Raw genomic sequence first — 17,658 nt, 5'->3', positions numbered from 1 at the left:
TTTTTGGTTAATATCAGTCGAGTGTGGTACTTGAGTTATGCCTATAAACATTAAAGCATTTAATGAAATTTGAATTTGGGACAGGGAGAGGGTACCCATTAAGTTGCAGGAAGGAAAATAGAAGAAATAAAGAAACACTGTAAGCACAAACTGGTTTTGAAATTTTTGTTTTCAAATTGCCTATGATCATCCTGCCTCTGCCTCTCACTGGAATGCACCCATCCTTGGCTTTTTCTTTAGGACATTAAAATCCTGTTTCCTCTTCTCGAATGTTACTATTCCGTCATAGAAATTGCTCAGTGTTTTGCTATTGCTATTTCCTCCAGGGAATTTATCTGTTAATGCATTGGTGAATACCTGCAGATTAGCAAATGGCCTCTTTAGAGAGAGGAAGAAAGGCATTCTGCCTGATAACATAGCTCTCAAAAATGTGAGAACTTTCAGGCCTTGAGTGTTCTTGTTGGAGAATCTTTTGACACAGATTTTTCCTTTTGCACGTGGGAGGCAGACAGCCACTTACTTGATCTAAAGCAAGGGAAAAGCAACATCTGGCTTCAGGGTTGATATTACTCAAATCATCATCTAATTTGCTTTAAATAAGGCCAGAGTAATCTGAGTCACTGAAGAATAGAGTGGAAGATATAATTAGCTATCCCATGACCAAGTTAGAGAGTGACACAAGTGGGTTGTAAGAGAGAACAGGGATTAAGAAAAGTAAAGTCTGCATTGGATGTAACATTGGCAGAATGGAACTTACTGGTTTAGTTGCTCATTCCAAAGTATCAGTTGAAGAATGGGATGGGATGGTTGCAGGAGTGGTCATGAAGAGGCATCAGCATGATGTCCAGGTTTGTGGGCTGAGGTTTGGTCAAGAAACTGCAGTCAGAAGAAGATAGTAGGGACAACATCAGAGCACAGTTCTTCTGCACAGTGACCTGAATCTTTGCATTCTGGCAGGAAAGGTCTTCCTTGGCCCCCAGTGGAAACACCACCAAGATTAATGCATGGCTCCTCACATGAATTCTTTTTGAGTTAATATATTCACTCTTTCATGCTCTGCTCTAAAATTAATTATTGGGTGATTGTCATGTGTCACTTATTACAAAATGTGAATCTTGATATATAAGAGGATATCAAGTTATTAAGTTATATTCTACTTAAAGGGAGAAGAAATAGATACCTGAATGGTTCATTACCAGGGGCTTGGGGAAAACATGAAAGGTCCATGTAACCTAGACTCGGGGAATTGGTTAGATTTCAGGAATTTGGGGCTCCTCAGCAGTAATGAAAGACAAGGAAGGGTAAGATGAAGAAAGACCAAGATGCTCCAGGGACTAGCACCTGCAAGGCCTTTCTCTATAGGAGAAGAGTGGGGAGTCTGATAATTTAGAATTGGTGTGTGCAAGAGGGCTGCAGGCCTCAGACCCCATGGGGTGCCTAATGGCTTCAACAGAAACTCAAAGTTTATCTTCTAGCTACTAGAAAGCCATTGAAGAATTTCAAGTGTAGAATTACAACCTTCAGATTCACCTTTTGAAAAGGTCCTTCCAGGCACAGTGAAGAAAATTTCTGGAGGGGACAAGATTAAGGGTAGGGAAGCAGTTGGGCAGGTGTTGTTGTCAGGAGAAACAACAAGGATTTATATCTTTTTAAAGTGGAGACCGTGTATATTACACTTATTCCATAACTTCTAATGGATGTTTAAATATCATGCGCATTACTTTAGAGGCTTAGCTGCTCCTTTTTAAACTTAAGAAAGTGTGATTTTCCCTTTTTTGCTTTAAATTAACTCACGATTTCTGGACAAAAACTGTAATGGATTCTGTCAGATATGGATAATCCTTAGTCAAGAGAAGATATCTTCACCAAAAAGTTTATATTTATATGAAGTAAATAGGAAAATTTGTAAATTAAGTGTCATATTCTAAACACCTTTTAATTTAATTTCAAGAGTGAGATTTTGTAAGAAGTGTTCCTTCTAAACCAGTGCTTACTTACCAAGAATACAGAAGGATTCATGCTTTTGTGGATTACTATTTAATTGCACAGGGAGTTTGACCACTTACACAAAATATGGTACATTAGCAAAAAACCATAAGTGACTCTTAATCTCACAATACAAACTGAGGGTTGCTGGGGGGAGGGGGTTTGGGAGAAGGGGGTGGGATTATGGACATTGGGGAGGGTATGTGCTTTGGTGAGTGCTGTGAAGTGTGTAAACCTGGTGATTCACAGACCTGTACCCCTGGGGATAAAAATATATGCTTATAAAAAAATAAAAAAATAAAAATAAAGGACCCCCCCCAAAAAAAACTCAATTATCTTGTTTCTACATCTATATTCCTTGACAGATTTTCTGTAGTAGAACTTTTGTATATCAAAATAAAATTATTTTAAGAAATGAAGAGGGGAGCTTGGGTGGCTCAGTGGGTTTAAGCTTCTGCCTTCAGCTCAGGTCATGATCTCAGGGTTCTTGGATAGAGCCCCACACCCCGCTCTCTGCTCAGCAGGGAGCCTGCTTCTCCCCCCACCTTACACTGCCTGCTTGTGATCTCTGTCTGTCAAATAAATAGGTAAAATCTAAAAAAAAAAAAAAAAAAAAAGAAAGAAAGAAATACATTGAAATGAACATTTATAGAAAATCAAGGAGAACAAAAATTTAGCAGCTGTTAATAAGAAATCAGAATGTTACTCCTAGACAGTAACTGCAATCCTACCTTCTGTTAGTTTATCTTATACTAAAATCATTAACTCTAAGTTTTATATTATAGGTGGGCCATATTAAACAATGTAAGAGCATGGGCTTAAAATCAAAATACATGGGTTGGAGTTTTGGTTTCTTTTTTTGGTAGTATATGAAAATATGATCATCATTTTGGGACTTCAGATAGGATAACTTAGGTGATATTTAAAATTCTTTTCAGTTCTAGATTACTACAGTTTTTTTAGATTTTAACCATGTATGCATTTACAAATGTATAGATTACTTATTAAGGAAAAATGCCATAAGACTTGCTAGTAGCCACAGTCTTGTAAAATATAAGCACTTTATATGAAATTTTTTCTAGACTGCTATTAGGTATCTCACATCATTTGCAAGCTGAATGCTTGCATAGATTCTGTCCAGTATATAAGGATATTCCCAGTAGCTGAGCAATTTGCATGTTTCAGTAACACTAGAATAAAGCCTCTGAGAGGCCATGAGAGCTAGGATCTCAGCTAAGATAAATCAAACATTTTTGTGTGTGTGTGATCCTTAGAGCCAAGGACTAATATGCATTTTGAAAATAAAAATGTGCCTTGGAAAAGGTCACGTTTTTAACACAAAATATGAGCCTTTTGATTTTGTATACTCACCAAGTTTTCCCCATTTTTTCAATAATAAATGTTTCCACCATTTCTCTAATCAAGCATTATAATTGTCATTGTTTGCACTGAATAAGAATCTCTGAAGGACAACTAAGTCATGTATAGTCAAGGGGGGTGGAATGAAACTTAGATGTCAAAATCCAGAAGTTCACTCTTGAAAATTAAGTTTGTAGGTATATAAATTAAAATGTCCAAGGACTGATCAAGTAACTGAAGGTCCATAGACTTGTGAACAGGTCTTGGTAGGACCTAGATGATGATGATGATGATGATGACAATGACAATGATGATGATGAGTGTGTGTGTGTTTTCTAGTCATAGAGTTTTAAATTTGGGGGGCCATATTAAAAATCAGAAACTTTCTTATAACCATCCAGGTATTACTCTAAGAATGGCATGGAGCTGGAGACAGGCTTCTGTTTTGGCACTCATTGACATTTATTTGAGACCTATAGAGATTTGAGTTTGAAGCACAATTTGGGATCAATTCAAAAATTTCTTGTCTTATTGACTAAGTTATCAGGATTCCAGAAATACAGTGAAGAATTTATGAAATTGTCGAATATACACAGGGCCAAAAGCTAGCATGTTAGACTTCAATGTTAGTGATGATTGTCTAGATTCCAACATTTCTTACTCAGAAATCAGACATTTCCCACCCTGAAAATCAGATATCCCTCATGAATGCACTAACCTGGAGCCTACTTCATCTCTTAGAAATATGAGAAATTAATTGAGACATCATGTCTCAATAATTATATGAATCATTATGCAAGGTTCATGACATATGTTTTCATTGTTTATAAATAAATTTTTGTTTGTTTCGGTAACTTATTTCTAACAGGTGAGATTGCTTGGTAGTTGAATTCACCAGAGGTGACAGTACTATAACCCAGAGTAGGTCTTCATTACAACAGACTATGAGGATTGTAAAAGACAAAGAGGCAATGAAAGAGATTTTGAAGATGCCATACTCAATCATGCCTCTAGTTTCTTAAAAATTTATTTATTTATTTATCCCCATAGTTTTATACTGGAACATTCACGGTTATCACAAGAAGCAAAAATCTGAAAATACATATTTTGAGAAAACATTTGGGAAGAAAACACTACAGCGTAGCCAAGTAGAATTTTTGAAATTTTATTTTGAAAGAAAAACACTTTAAGCTCTTTTTCTGGAAGACTTCTCAATTGTCATATAAGCCTCTTACCAAGTTTGTTTTTGTTAGCCAGGACAAATAGACAACATATTTTTTTAAAGACAGCAAAGAGCAAATACTTTTCTTACCATAAGCAATGAATTAAGACTGTAACTACTCATCTCTGCTTTGCAAAAGACAACATTCAAAAGTGTATTAATAAATGTTTTTGACTTTTAACACTAAAGAAATTTTTTCCTTATTTTGATTCTTGTGTTTGTGCTCTTTTTAAAGTCATGCAATGGTCTAGTAGTCATTAGCTAGGAAATGGTGCTGACATCTATTTTACCAACATCACTATTTCAAAAGTTCATAAAGCATAAAAAGTACATAAAAATGTATACATATGTTTTTTAAAAATTAGATATGTAAAGTTCTTTGGGAAAATATGTCCTGTGGTTTTGTTTTGTTGAATTATTTTTCAAAAAAGAATAGAAAATACATGCACACTTAAGATAGACAGTTTTTCATTGTCAGTTTTAAGATAATAATAGGAAACATAATTTTATGAGTCATAGCCTGCTTGACTTTAATCCTTTTAGACATTGCAACCATTTGATTAAGTGCTATATGAGCTTTCTCCTCCAACACTCTCAAAGTGTCATCTGTCATAGCCTTGCTGTCACAGCCATAATATATGACTGTCTAATGATATTAGAACCAAGAAATATGATGTTGGGTTTGGCATTTCAGATCAAAATGTTTCTTTACTGTAAACCATGTAGCATGGTCCCTGTGTACATAATGAAAGAGAAAATATCAATTGAGACAAGGGACATGGCAGATTTAGGGAAAAAATAGACTGGAAAAAATGGCAACTTTACCTTTTACCATATTTAATGCAGAATACCATGAATAAAGGTCTATTATCTATTAGTTTTGATTTTTTTCTAAGTAAACAACTTTACATTTATGACTGTGAGCTAGTGGAAGATTATGCATTCAGGCTGTCACTTAATCAGATAATAGCTTCTTGAGTTGCCTCCCTTAATATTGCATCAGGTTTGTTGTTACCTGGTCCCTAAAAATAGCCCAATATGCTGTGGACACTCAAAATGTAAACTAAATGTGAAGTATAATCTCATGGCCTTTGAAATAAAATAAATATTTCATAGTTCTTTTTTTAGGAATATATAATCTGACTGTGCGATATTGGGCAAGTTACGTATCTTCTTTTTCTTATTTGTAAAACTGTGCTTCCAATATCTAAATGGCAGAGATTTTTGTGAATTAGGTGGAAAAATGCATGTGAAAAATGTAGCAGAGTGCCTAACACATAGTATGTACTCAATAAAAGATAGCTGTATTCATCATTGGAAATATTGTTGGAAACATACTAAAGCCATTCCTGTCCTTATTCTATGATGTGATATAGACCTGTAACTTGGAAATTCACATCACCATACATCAATATAATTAAACAACTTGTAGAGAATATAAGGTAGTGCAATGGAACTAATTGAAGAGACAGAGTGGTTTAAAGAATTGTTGCTTTGATTCATGGAGCTACATGGATTTTGAAATATGTCAGAAGAGACAATATATAAATGTACATATATATAGACATAGTTTATAAGGCAGGAAAGATGGCTGTTTGAGAAAAGTACCATATATTGAATAGAATGAAATCTAGCCAGACTATTGGATATGGAGAGTATGGCATATTTATTTAACAAGCAACCACTAGGGGCACCTGGGTGGCTCAGTGGGTTAAGCCGCTGCCTTCGGCTCAGGTCATGATCTCAGAGTCCTGGGATCGAGTCCCGCATCGGGCTCTCTGCTCAGCGGAGAGCCTGCTTCTCTCTCTCTCTGGCTGCCTCTCCATCTACTTGTGATTTCTCTCTGTCAAATTAATAAATAAAATCTTTAAAAAAAAAAAAAAAAAAAAAAAAAAACAAGCAACCACTAAGAACAGTGTGAAAAATTCTTAAACATAGGATCTGCCTTCCAAAAACAAATGTGCAAATGGTGGAACTGGAAAACATATACATACCTTTAGATAAACTTAGCAGACTGTAAAAGTATACAAAAGGCGAGAAACACTTCTGAAATGATGCTGTGAGGATCTCTTTGGAACAGCAAAACAACCATAATTCATGAAAGTAATAAAAAAAAAAAAAGAAAAAAAAAACCTCTTTAATCTATGGGAATTATTTTCCAGGAATTTGTAAACATCAAATGAAGAAACATTTAATATCTGTGTCTTGGGTGCCTGGGTGGTTCAGTTGGTTAAGTTTTTGACTCTTGGTTTTAGCTCAGGTCATGATCTTAGGGTTGGGAAGTCAAGCCCTGTGTTGGGCTCCATGCTCAGTGTGAAGTCTACTTGAGATTCCCTCATTCCCACTGTTCTCATCTCATACACATGTTCGCTCTCTTTCTCTCTCTCAAATAAAATAAGTAAAAAATAAATCATTTTAAAGTATTCTGTGCCATCTTTGTCTGCATCATTGCATCCAAACCCTTCCTGTTCTCCTCCCTTAGCTCAGTGTGGTGAAAGCTATACTCTGGGTTTGTGCAACAAAGAAGATGGAATTCTGTCCTCTGCCAGCTCCCTCTCTAAGGTGATGACTTCTTGAGAAGGGTAGACTATGACCATTACTCATATCCTTCTTCCAGCTTATGTTGCAAAAGCTACATTCCAAGCAAAGACAGCTAAGAGATCTGGCATTCTTTTTCTCTATCTGGCCTCTGCTTTTGTGATGGAAACCTTAACTCAGAAGTGTCTTCCCAAGTCTATTGGGACCCATTTTCCCCCTACCTCAGCTTGCTCATGGGGTAGAAGTTATATGCCAGTAGAAACAAAGAGGAAGACAAGGGTATCATACACCAGCATCACCTCAGTGCCCAGTCCTAGGGTACAGTTTCACTCCCAGAGAAGCAAGCCACTGTCCTTGCATCCAGCTCTGGAACAGTGGCACAGAGTTTCTACACAGGGAGAGATTCAGTTTACAATAACACAAAATGTTATCACTCTCTATAAAGAGATTGCTTTTATTTGAAATATAAGGGGAATGTTCATGCTCATGGACAGGGTTAAAATCAATAAAGATCTTGGAACAGAGCAATTAAGAGGAGATTTCCGTGATAGTAATGGGCTTTATGATAGCAACCAGTAGACCAGATAGAAGTTTAACAGAATGAGCCATGGAAATACTTGAATAAGAAGAGCCATCCTGGGGTTAAAAGCAAGTTTCAAAGACTGGCCTGAAAGAAATTTTGAGTGTACCCCTGCAAATGGGGTGACCACACTTTATTTGGATAAGACAATGGGAACATCTATGCCCCAGAAAGTGATTGAATGAAATATATTAATCATCTAACAATTAGAGGAAGTTAACTGAATATGACACCACTAGAGACACACCATCCAAAGCTTAGTAGAAAGATCAGATAAAGGAGTTAAAGAACCCAATTACTTCTGTGTAGGTTAGGGGGACATTTAAGGCTGTACCCTTCAAAAGTAATAGCAGAGGCTTCATATTGAGAGAGAAATAGACTTTACTGAACCAGTCCTGCCAAGTCATTAAACAAATAAGCAAGCAAACAGTAAGAGTAGGAAACAAAGTATGTCAGGATCTGGAAGTGCTACAATATATTACCTAAAATATTCAGCAAAGAAATTGATTCATGCAAAGAAACAGAAAAGTGTAAGCTGTAAAAAAAAAAAAATACAATAAAGATTGCTTTTGAGAGAGCAGAAATGATGCACACAGAAGACAAAGACTTCAAAGCAGCTCTTAGACCTATTTTCAAAGAAATAAAAATAACCATAATTAATAAATTAAAAGAGGCATGAAAACAACATCTCATCAAATAGTAAATATCAATAAGCAGACAGAATTTTTTTTTTTAAGAATCAAATAAAAATTCTGGAGTTCCAAAGTATGGTAATCAAGATGAAGTACTTACTCAAGAGAATCAGCAGTAGATTTGAGCTGGTAGAAATATAAATTAGTGAAGTTGAAGATGGATTGAGAAATATTATGTAATTTAAAGAACAGAGAGAAAAGAGAATTAGAAAAAATAAGCATAGCTTCAGATAAATGTAGGATAACATTAAGTTAAGCACTATCTGCATAATGGAGGTACCTGAGAAGAAGGAGAGAAAATGAAAAAAAAATAGTGTAAAAATAATGGCAAAACATTTCCTAAACTTCACCAAATACATTTTTCTGCACATCCAAGAAGCTCAATGAAATCTAGTAGGGTAAATATGAACAGATCAACACCAGACACATCATAATCAAAATGTTGAAAGTCAAGAACAAAGACAAAAATCCTGAAAGCAGCAAACAGAACTAACTTGTTATAAAGGAAACTTCAATAAGAATAAATGTGACTTCTCATGAGAAACAGTGGGTGTTAGGAGACGGTGGTATAACATTTAAAGTGCTAAAAGAAAAAAATAAAACTGTCAACCTAGAATCTTATAAATCAGAAAACTTTACCCCCCCCCAAATTACTTTAAAATGAAAAGGAAAATACATTTTCAATTTTTTTTATTAAATTGATTTATTTTCAGAAAAACAGTATTCATTATTTTTTCACCACACTCAGTGCTCCATGCAATCCATGCCCTCTATAATACCCACCACCTGCTACCCCAACCTCCCACCGCCTCCCGCCACTTCAAACCCCTCAGATTGTTTTTCAGAGTCCATAGTCTCTCATGATTCACCTCCCCGTCCAATTTACCCCAACTCCCTTCTCCTCTCTAACACCCCTTGTCCTCCATGATATTTGTTATGCTCCACAAATAAGTGAAACCATATGACAATTGACTCTGTCTGCTTGGCTTATTTCACTCAGCATAATCTCTTCCAGTCCCATCCATGTTGCTACAAAAGTTGGGTATTCGTTCTTTCTGATGGAGGCATAATACTCCATAGTGTATATGGACCACATCTTCCTTATCCATTCGTCCGTTGAAGGGCATCTTGGTTCTTTCCATAGTTTGGCGACCGTGGCCATTGCTGCTATAAACATTGGGGTACAGATGGCCCTTCTTTTCGCGACATCTGTATCTTTGGGGTAAATACCCAGGAGTGCAATTGCAGGGTCATAGGGTAGTTCTATTTTCAATTTCTTGAGGAATCTCCACACTGTTCTCCAAAGGCTGCACCAACTTGCATTCCCACCAACAGTGTAAGAGGGTTCCCCTTTCTCCACATCCTCTCCAACACATGTTGTTTCCTGTTTTGTTAATTTTGGCCATTCTAAGTGGTGTAAGGTGATATCTCAATGTGGTTTTTTTTTTTTTTTTAAAGATTTTATTTATTTATTTGACAGAGAGAAATCACAAGTAGTCAGAGAGGCAGGCAGAGAGAGAGGGAAGCAGGCTCCCTGCTGAGCAGAGAGCCCGATGCGGGACTCGATCCCAGGACCCTGAGATCACGACCTGAGCCGAAGGCAGCAGCTTAACCCACTGAGCCACCCAGGTGCCCCTATCTCAATGTGGTTTTAATTTGAATCTCCCTGATGGCTAGTGATGATGAACATTTTTTCATGTGTCTGATAGCCATTTGTATGTCTTGATTGGAGAAGTGTCTGTTCATATCTTCTGCCCATTTTTTGATATGTTTGCCTGTTTTGTGTGTGTTGAGTTTGAGGAGTTCATTACAGATCAAGAGCATTGAATGACACATTGGACCAGATGGACCTCATAGATATATACAGAACATTCCACCCTAAAACAACAGAATACTCATTCTTCTCAAGTGCACACAGAACCTTCTCCAGAATAGACCACATACTGGGTCACAAATCAGGACTCAACTGATACCAAAAGACTGAGATTATTCCCTGCATATTCTCAGATCACAATGCTTTGAAACTGGAGCTCAATCACAAGGAAAAGTTCAGAAGGAACTCAAACACCTGGTAGCTAAAGGCCACCTTGCTTAAGAATGCTTGGATCAACCAGGAGATCAAAGAACTGAAACAATTCATGGAAATCAATAAGAATGAAGACACTTCGGTCCAAAACCTATGGGATACAGCAAAGGCGGTCCTAAGTGGGAAATATATAGCCATCCAAGCCTCCCTCAAAAATATTGAAAAATCCAGAATACACCAGCTGTCTCTACACCTTAAAGAACTGGAGAATCAACAACAAATCAAACCAACTCCACACATGAGAAGGGAAATCATCAAGATTAGAGCTGAGATCAATGAGGTAGAAACCAGAGATACAGTAGAATGTATCAATGAAACTAGAAGCTGGTTTTTTGAAAGAATCAATAAGATTGATAAACCATTGGCCACACTAATCCAAAAGAAAAGAGAGAAAGCCCAAATTCATAAAACTATGAATGAAAAGGGAGAGATCACAACTAACACCAAGGAAGTAGAAGCAATCATCAGAAGTTATTATCAACAGTTATATGCCAATAAGCTTAGCAACCTAGATGAAATGGATGCATTCCTGGAAAACTATAAACTACCAAAATTGATCCAGGAAGAAATAGACAACCTGAATAGACCTATATCTAGTAACGAGATTGAAGCAGTGATCAAAAACCTCCCAAAAAACAAGAGCCCAGGACCTGACGGATTCCCTGGGGAATTCTACCAAACTTTCAAAGAAGAAATATAACACTTATTCTCCTGAAGCTGTTTCAAAAAATTGAAGCAGAAGGGAAACTTCCTGACTCTTTCTATGAAGCCAGCATTACCCTGATCCCCAAATCAGGCAAAGACCCTACCAAAAAGGAGAATTTCAGACCAATATCACTGACGAATATGGATGCTAAGATTCTCAACAAGATCCTAGCCTACAGGATCCAACAGCACATTAAAAAGATTATCCACCATGATCAGGTGGGATTCATCCCTGGGCTACAAGGATGGTTCAACATTCGCAAATCATCAATGTGATACAACAAATTAATATGAGAAGAGAGAAGAACCACATGGTCCTCTCAATTGATGCTGAAAAAGCATTTGACAAAATCCAATTTTTTAAAAAAATATTTATTTATTTGTTTGGGAGAGATGGAAAGAGAGCAGGGGTCAGGCAGAGGAAGAGAGAGTCCTAAGTAGACTCCACACTGAGTGCTGAGCCCAACGCAGGACTCCATCTCACAACCCTGAGATCACAGTCTAAGCAGAAACCAAGAGTCAGATGCTTAACCCACTGCACCACCCAGGTACCTGTCCAGATTTCTTAAAAATAAGAATTTCTTGCTAGTAAATACTCCACATGAGAAATACCACTGAAGTATTTCAGACTAAAAATGAGTAACACCAGTAGTAATTTGAAACCATATACACTTGAGAGTGTTCGTAAAGATAATTATGTAAGCGATCATAAAATACAATAAAATTGCATATTACTCTTCTATTCTTTCCCAATTCATGCTCAGTATTACCCTGAGACCAATGCCAAACAAAAACATCATAGAAAAGAAAATAGAAATCTACAGATAAATATCTCTTATGACTATAGATGCAAAACTCCTCAACAAATATCAATAAACTATACTGGTCAACATATAAAAGAGATTATATGTAAATTATAAATCCCATGGCCAAAGCGGATTTATCCTAGGAATGCAAGGTTGGTTTAACCATACAATAGTCAATGGAATTAACCTTCTTAATAGACTAAATGATAAAAAACCACAATCATCTCAATAGACAGAAATTATTTTTAAAATCCAGCACTCTTTCATTATAAAATCACTTGGAAAACCTGAAATAAAAGGGAAATTACTCAACCTGATAAAAAGAATCTATGAAAAACATACAGATAACATCATACTTGGTGGTAACAGACTGAAAGATTTCCGTCTAAGACCTGGACCAAGACAAATAAGTCCACTCTCAGCATTGCTTTTCAATATTTTACTTGATTTTGGAAAGGACAATAAGGCAATAAAAATATAGAAAAAAGAAGAAAGAAATACATAGAAGAAAGAAGGATCTTGGGAAGAAGAAATTTTAAAACATTTTTTTAAATATGATGTAATCTTGTATGTAGAAAATCTGAAGGAATCTACTAAAAATCTATTAAAACTAATAAACTATTTTGGCAAGGTTGCAGTATTCAATATCAATATTTAAAAGTCAATTGGATTTCTATATACTAGAAATGACCAATCATCAAATAAAATAAAATACAAAAACTCTACTTAAAATAGTATTTAAAAAGAATAAAATAAAAAGCAATTCATTTAACAAAATAAGTATAATACACTCTGAAAAATACAAACCATTTGAGAGACACTGAAGAAGACCTAATAAATAGAAAAACAATACAAAAGAATATCTTTCTAGGAAATAGAGGTTTCACATTCATAGATTGGAACACTTATTAGAGTTAAAATTTCAATACTCTCAAGTTGACCGAGATTCAATGCAAACATATCAAAATTCCAACTACAATTTTAAAGATTTATTTATTTATTTATTTTAAAGAGGGAGAGAGAGCATGCGTGGGAGAGGCAGAGGGAGAGGGAGAGAGAATCTGAAGTGGAACTACGCTGAGCATGCTGCTCAACATGGGGCTTGATTTTATGACCCTGGGATCACAATCTGAGCCCAAACCAAGAGTTGATAGCTTAACTGATTGTGCCATCCAGGCACCCTTCAACTACATTTTTTTTTTTTTTTTATTTGATAGAGCAGAAGTAGGCAGAGAGGCAGGCAGAGAGAGAGAGTGGGGGAAGCAGTCTCCCTGCTGAGCAGAGAGCCCGATGCGGGGCTCGATCCCAGGACACTGGGATCATGACCTGAGCCGAAGGCAGAGGCTTCAACCCACTGAGCCACCTAGGCGCCCCTCAACTATATTTTTCAAAAGAAAATTGACAAGTTCATCCTAAATATATATGGAAATCTGAGACACCCAAAATAGTCAATACAATTTTGAACAAAAACAAAGTTTGAGGACTTGCATTTTCTGATTTCTGAACTTACTACAAAGATACTATGATCAAAACAGATTGATATTGATGTAAGGTAAAGGCAAAGATAAATGGAATAGTATTGAGAATTCCAAAATATCCTTTACACATTTATGGTTAATTGATTTTTGTCAGACTTGTTAAGAAAATTCAAAGGGGAAAGAATAATCTTTTTAAGTAACAGTGCAGTGAAAGCTGGATGTGCATATGTAAAAGAATGAAATTCAGTTCCTTCCTTATACCATAATGAAGAATTAATTCAAGACCAAAATATATGAGCTAGAACTATAAGTCTTAGAACAAAACATAAAGTCATCATTACCTCAGGTTAGAGAAAGTTGTCTTAGGTAAACTAACTAAACACAGACAACAAAAGAAAAAAAATAATTTGGACTTGATCAAAATTAAAAACTTTTTTCTGCAAATCCATAGATGGAAAACATATTTGCAAATCATAGATCTGGTAAGGGCTTTCTGTTCAGAATATATAAAGAACATTTACAACATAGAAAGATAAATTTTAAAATGGGCAAAGAATCCCAATAGACATTTCTCCAAAGAAAATATACAAATCACAAGTGCTGGCAATAAAGTGGAGAAATTAGAACCTTCATACATTGCTGGTGAGAGTGTAAAGTGGTGCAGCTGTGTTGAAAACAATGCGACAGTTCCTGAAAATGTTAAACGTGGACTCCTCATATGACTCAGCAGTTCTACTCCTAGGTATGTATTTAAGAGAAATGGAGAAATACTTCCACATGAAATGTGTACATAAATGTTTATAACATTATCCATTATACCAAGAACAGAAAACAATTAAAATCTTCATCAGCTGAGGAATGTATAAAAAATGGGATGTATCCATACAATGGAATATTATTTGGCAATAAAACAGAATGGAAGAGGGATACATGCTATAACATGAACGAATCTTGAAAATATTTTGCTCAGTGAAAGAAGTCAGTCACTAAGGACTAGATATTGTATGATTCCTTTATAGGAGATGTCAAAAATAGGCAAACCTATAGAGACAGAAGGTAGATTAATGGTTGCGAGGAGATGGGTTGGTAAATGGAAATGAGAATAACAAATAATAGGTACAAGTTTTCTTTGTAGGGTAAAAAAAATATTCTGAAATTAGATTGTGATTGTTGCACAACTCTGTGGAGTACCAATACAAGCTACAGTGTATGTGAACTTTCAAAATATTTTGCTCACTAAAATAAGTCAGTCATAAATAATCCTGTATTGTATGAGGCCATTTACATGAAATGTTTAGAATAGGCAAACCTGTGGAGATAGAGAGTCTGTTAATTGTTTTAGTGGTGTCTGGGGGTGGGGGATGGGTGGTGGGTCAGGAATTGTGAATGACTGCTAATATGGAAATTTCTTTTCAGGATAGTGACAATGTTCTAAAATTAAATTGTGATGATGGTGACACATCTCTGTGAATATACTACAACCCACTAGATTATGTAATTTAAGCAGGTGAATTGAATGATTTATGAATTATAGCTCAGTAAAGCTGTTGAGGACTATACATAGGAAATGCAGCTGAATTTATCAGGAATTTAGGTGGGGAAAATTCAGATAGCATATGGACATCACTGAAATCTAGAAAGAGAAAACATGCTTTGTTACATGTGTAACGCCATGCCCAAGATCCTAAGAGCAGACAAAATTCAGAGAGGAGACTTCTAAGAATTTTAATATTTGAGAGTAATAAGTAAGGGAAATTTTTACAGAAGTTTTCCTGAGAACCTTTTTTCAGGATCAGAAAAGAATCAACATGATAGTGTTTGTGAGTGGTGGCCACATCTAGAGAGAGAGAGAAGTTTCAGGGACAGACAATTAGTCATAATCAGAGTTGACCAGATAAACTAAATAAGACAGAGTCAGGATCTACATTTGAGGATGAATCCTGGAAAACAAAACAAAACAAAAAAGACAGAAAAACTTTTTTAAAAATATTTTAATTTAAAATTTAATTTTAATTGTGATTATAAACACCTGAAATTAAATTGACCATTTTAAACATTTTTAAGTGTAGAGTTCACTAAGTATATGGACACTGCTTATATAAGATCTCTAGAATTTTTTTCATCCTGCAGAATTGAAACTCTATACTCATTAAACACAAATTTCCCCTCTCCACCTAGTCTTTGGCAATCACTTTTCTATGTTCTGTTTTTATGATTTTGACTATGTTAGATACTTTAAGTATGTGGACTCATACAGTTTTTGCCCTTGTGTGCCTGGCTTATTTCACTCTGCATAATGTCTTAGAGGTTCATCCACATTATAGCATTATAGATCTCCTTTACATTATAGATCTCCCTACATTATAGATCTCCTTTCTTTAAAGGCTGAATAGTATCTGTTGTATATATATATCACATTTTCTTTGTCCATTTACGATTCATGGATATTTGGGTTATCTTCACCTCTTGACTATTATGAAAATGCCGCAATGAACATTGGTATAAAAGTGTCTCTTCAAGATTTTTCTTTGAATTATTTTGGATATATATCCAGAAGGGGGATTGTTAGATCATATGGGAATTCTATTTTTAATTTTTAAAAAATCCTGCATACTGTTTTCCATAGCAACTGTACCACTTTACGTTCCCATCAACAGGGCCCAAGTATTCCAAATTCTCCACATCTTTGGGAAGACCTGTTTTATGTTATTTTGATAGTGGCCAAACTAATGAGCATGAGGTGGTATCTCATTGTAGTTTTGAACTGCATTTCCCCAATAACTAGTGATGGTGAGCATCTTTTCATGTGCTTGTTGGCCATGTGTATGTCTTCTTTGGATAACTGTCTATTCAAGCCATTATCCCATTAAAAAAATTTGGTTATTTCCTTTGTTGTTGTTAGTTATAGGAGTTCATTTTACATTCTGGATATTAATTCCTTATTAGATATATTATTTACATATATTTTCTCCTTTTTTTGATAGGTCACCTATTCACTCTGTTAATGATTCCTTTTAGTGACAGAATTTTTCACATAGTAGAAGATGCTTTTTTTTTCTTTTCTTTCTTTCTTTCCTTTTTTTTATAAAGAGAGAGAAAAAGAGAGGTAGAGCACTAGCAGTGGGTAGGGGATGGGGAGAGGGAGAGAGAGAATTCCAGGTAGGTTCCATATCCAGCACAGAACAAAGCCCAATATGGGGTTTGATCTCAAGACCCTGAGATCATGACCTGAGCTGAAATCAAGAGTTAGATGTTCAACCAACTGAGCCACGCAGGTACATTGTTTTGTTTTTTTGTTTTGTTTTGTTTTGTTTTCCTTTAAGAAAGAAACACTACTTACAAAACTACAGTCCTTTAAATTGTTTTAAGTTGAAAATACATTTCTCCATGCTGCCATCTCTAGGGACAGACCACAGTACGACACCACTGTTTCCACTCTGCTGGACACTGAAAAGCAATGTTAGAACCCTGAGGCTGCTGATTCCAAAAACTTGCCTTAGCTGGCACTCCTGACACTGGTCTTATCAGGAAAAGCTAACTCTTGTTCCTGCTTCTATATCTCACTAGCTTCAAAAGTTGTGGCAACTTTATATGCTTGACAGAGCCTAAGTGAGAAAGTCTGCCAATGCTTTAGTTACAAGTGAGGACTGGAGAGTGAACCAGTCCTTTTCAGCATCTCAAGTGAGAGATAAATGAGATGTCCTTAAGGAAGAATTCCTCAAACATAGATAGAATGATTGGTGTTGTGGTTGAAAATTAAAGATGAGAGCCACCGGTCATCATTAGGAAACAATTTTTTAATTAAAATATTATCGGTACAATTATTATGAATAATCATGCTCTTAATGGACCATTTAGACAATCCAAGGTAAGACTTTTTACACATTTATGTATATAGAATAACAGGGCAACTTTCAAGCTCAGTGTTCTTCCTTTAGTTCATATCCCTTGTTACAGATGTGGTGTACATGCTTCTTATGATGCTTAGATTCAGAAAAAGGGCTTCATTTACCTGTGTCTGTACTACTTAGGTAGATAATATATATCAATGATGGATGAAAGAATGGCTCAATAAATAATAAATTAAGCCATCCAAATCAATATCTAAGACCTATATGATCATAAATGTTATGGCTGATTACTCTCAAATCCTGAAGAGTACAGGCAATTATTGTTTTGGGTTTTTTTTTGTTTTTTTTTTTTTTT

Source organism: Mustela nigripes, chromosome 2, assembly GCF_022355385.1.
Source record: "Mustela nigripes isolate SB6536 chromosome 2, MUSNIG.SB6536, whole genome shotgun sequence".
Taxonomy (NCBI): Eukaryota; Metazoa; Chordata; class Mammalia; order Carnivora; family Mustelidae; genus Mustela; species Mustela nigripes.
Note: the sequence above shows the minus strand (reverse complement) of the source record.